Source organism: Pseudorca crassidens, chromosome 17 (assembly GCF_039906515.1).
Source record: "Pseudorca crassidens isolate mPseCra1 chromosome 17, mPseCra1.hap1, whole genome shotgun sequence".
NCBI classification, from domain to species: domain Eukaryota; kingdom Metazoa; phylum Chordata; class Mammalia; order Artiodactyla; family Delphinidae; genus Pseudorca; species Pseudorca crassidens.
The window spans coordinates 28,739,333-28,743,210 of NC_090312.1; the positions used below are offsets into that span (position 1 = coordinate 28,739,333).

At 42.1% G+C, this 3,878-nt stretch overlaps 1 pseudogene; it reads right to left on the reverse strand.

Annotated features, from left to right (window-relative positions):
* Window positions 1-1,779: 1,779 nt before the first annotated feature.
* On the reverse strand, window positions 1,780-3,450 carry LOC137210511 (importin subunit alpha-1 pseudogene; annotated as a pseudogene).
* Window positions 3,451-3,878: the final 428 nt, after the last annotated feature.

Sequence of the window (3,878 nt, forward strand, 5' to 3'; positions counted from 1 at the left end):
GAAGACATATAAATGGCCTATAGGTATATGAAAAGATGCTCAACATTACTAATCAACTGGGAAAGGCAAATCAAAACCATAGTGAGATATCACCTCACACCTGTTAGAATGGCTATTATCAAAAGGCAAAAGACAACAAGTATTGGTAATAATATGGAGAAAAGGGAACACTTGTGCACTGTTGGTAAGAATGTAAATTGGTACAACCATTATGGAAAACAGTAAGGAAGTTCCTCAAAAATAGAAGTACCATATGATCCAGCAATCTGACTCTGGGTATATACCCAGAGAAAATAAAATATTTCAAAGAGACATCTGCGCTCCCATGTTTACTGCAGCATTATTCACAATAGCCAAGATGTGAAACAACCTAAGTGTCCATCAACAGATGAACAGGTAAAGAAAATTTGGTATGTATATACAATTGATTATTATTCTGCCTTTAAGAAAGGAAATCCTGCCATTTGTGACAAAATGGATGAGACTGGAGGACATTATGCTAAATGAAATAATCGAGACAAATATTGCATGATCTCACTTATATATGTAATCTTAAAAAAAAGAAGTTGAGCTCATAGTAACAGAGAGTAGAATGGTAGATACCAGAGTCTTGGGGGAGGAGGGAAAAGGGGAGATTATTGATCACAAGATAAAAATTTCAGTTATAAGATAAACAAGTTTGGGGACATAATGTACAGCATGATGACAATATTAATAATGTATTGTATACTTGAAATTGCTAAGAGAGAAAATCCCAGGTGTTCTCACCACAAAAAAGTAGTAACTATGGAAGATTGATGGATATGTTAATCAGTCTGATTGTGGTAATCGTTTCACATTTTATACATATATCAAAACATCATGCTATATACCTTAAATATATACAATTTTTATTAGCCAAAAGTAAATACATCAAAAATTTTTTTAAACATATGACTGTCAGAAACCTCTAAGGAAACAAGTTGGTTGGGTCCCAGTCAAGTGGGGGTAATGAGAGAAGAGAAGAAGGGCAACCCAGAGCAGAAGAGGGTCCAAAACCATGATCATGGGAATAGAACTGCCTTGTTGGGGCTTTGATCCTACCTCACATAGTCCTGGATCATAGGCAGTAGGAGCCAGCCAGGATCAGCCAGAGCTAAATAGAAGCTTCAGGGTAATATCCACGCAGGAATGGATCCTGGAACTCGTGAGGAAAAGCAGAACACAAGAGGTGCACGTAGGTGGGCCAACACCTAATTATTTGTTTACTTCTCCTTTTATCCCGTTAAGTCAGCAGCTCTCAAAACTTGGTTCCTGATTGGCAGCATCAGCATCAACTGGTAACTTCTTCTTTTTTTTTTCTTTGAAGAGTGGAATTTAATCTTTATTTACAGGACACTACAAGATATGAAATTCCACATAGAAATAAGAAACCCATTGAGAGGAGAAGCGTCATACAGTATGTACAGTTTGGAACTGTTCAAGTATAGTTTCGTTGTAAAAAGCATTACAGTAACAAACCACGTTTTAAAAGAGTTTTTAGTAGGGCTTCCCTGGTGGCGCAGTGGTTGAGAGTCCGCCTGCCGATGCAGGGGACACGGGTTCGTGCCCCGGTCTGGGAAGATCCCACATGCCGCAGAGCGGCTGGGCCCGTGAGCCATGGCCGCTGAGCCTGCACGTCCGGAGCTGTGCTCCGCAACGGGAGAGGCCGCAGCAGTGAGAGGCCCGCGTACCGCAAAAAAAAAAAAAAAAAAAAAGTGTTCTTAGTAGAGAAACAGTAAGACAAATTAAACAAAATGTAGTAGGCAACAAACAACTTTATGCCTCAGATGTACAATCTAAAAGTTGAAGTTCCCAGCAGTGCCATCCTGAACTTGGAATGTATAGCCTTCAGAGGTAGTTTCTGGCACAACATTTTGATCTTCCTCTTCCTCTACAGAGAAATACTTCTCAATCAGGTTTAATGAAGCTTTGTACACAGACTCATTTTCATGGTTCTGTAGAGCTTAAATTTTGTCCAAACCTCCATATTCTTCAATCATTATACTAAGTTTCTCAGTTTTGCCTAGTTTCTCAGCAGCCTGAAAGGTATTTGAAATGGCATCCAGAATAACAAGAATAATTTTGGTATCTTTCACAGTTAGGAGGTTCATCAACGGCTCTATTATGCCACAACGAACAAGGTATATAATCTGCTCAACCGTTCCACCACGTGTATAGTTGGTCACAGCCCGTACAGCTTCCTTTTGTGTCCTAAAGTCTGCCTTAGAGAGAACGCCAACAAGGAACGGGACTAATCCATGATTTACAACTTGTATCTGGTCCTGCGGCCAGCCGCGATGTTTGACATTGTCCACGTAGCTTCCTTCTGAATATTAGTTTTGGAGTTTGTTAGCAGTGCTCCTGCATCTATTACAACCTAAGTCTGTTCATCTCTCCCATTGACAATATTCCCTATGGCTCTTTGCATGGGAGTCATGATTGGCAATTCAGTAGCTCCTAAAAGCTTCACAAGTTTGGGTACAACCCCAGTTTTCACAACCATTTCAATCGGTTCACTTGGACCATCAATAAGGTAGGAAATAGTCCAGCAGATATCAGCTAATACTTCTGGATCATCATGATGCAGGAGACGACCTAAAGGAGGAAGAATTTGCTCAACAGCATCTAAGGGGGGTGCAGGATTCTTGTTGCAACAAAGATTTGAAGTGTCCAGGTAAGATTATATAAGTAACCACATCCTAAAGATGACATATCAGGAACCGCCAACAGCGGGTCAACCGCACCATACTTGATAACCTGGTCTTGGAAAACTGAACCATCACCTGCAATGTTTCCTAGAGCCCATACAGCCTTGTTCACTGATGTGAGTGTGGGGAGACATCAGCAGAGAAACGAATGCTGGGATAGCACCTCCATCTACCACAACCTTGGTCTGTTCTGATGTCCTAGAAGCAATGTTACTAAGGGCCCAAGTAGATTCAAACTGAATGGGACTACAATCAGTTCTGCCCAAGAAGGTCACAAATTTTGGAATCAAACCAGCCCAGCTTATGTTGTCTATGGGGGGCTGTTTTTTCCTAGAAAGCACTTTCCCAGCAGCTTGAGTAGCTTGGAGCTGGCTTTCCAAATTGTTGCTATTTATGCCTTTGACAGCGTTATCAACAGACCAATTTACAGTGCCCTGGTTGTTGTGGTTTTCCTGCAGTGGAGAAGTAGCATCATCAGGAAAAGAGCTGACATTTCTCCTTTCAGCATCTGGTCATCCTTCTTAGCTTTCCTCAGCTCCACATTAATAACTTCTATTTGGTGCTGCCTCATTTCTGTACTGCCTTTCCCCTTGTTCTTGAATCTGTTAAGGCAGGCAGCTGGCGAATTAGCATTCTCATTGGTGGACATGGTTATGAGACAAAGGGAGAAAGCTACACAGACAGCTTAAGCTTCCACAGGAGGTGGTATGGGGTGCACAGGCTGTGGGTCGGTTGCGCTCAAAACATCCACCACGGTCAGCCCAAGGATGGTGTCAACTGGTAACTTCTTAGAAATGTAAATACTCTTCCCCATCGCAAACTTACTGCACCAGAAAGTCTGGGGGGGTTGGGCCCAGCACTCTATGTTTTAACAAGCATGACCGATGATTCTGATGCACACTAAAGTTATACAATCACTGGTCTAGGTGATTTTATCCAAGACAAGCAATCATCGGGAAAGAACTGTGCCCTGAGGGAGAGAGACAGTGGGTCGTTGAGAGGTAAGGCAAAATCAAGTGTTGGGGAGGAAGAGATGTATAGAGGGCATGGTCTAGCCCAGGTGGCAACATCAGAGGCTCCCCACCCTACCGTATCTCCCTGGAACCTACTCCCTAAATTCAACAGGAGGAGCACAAGTTCTATAGAAGA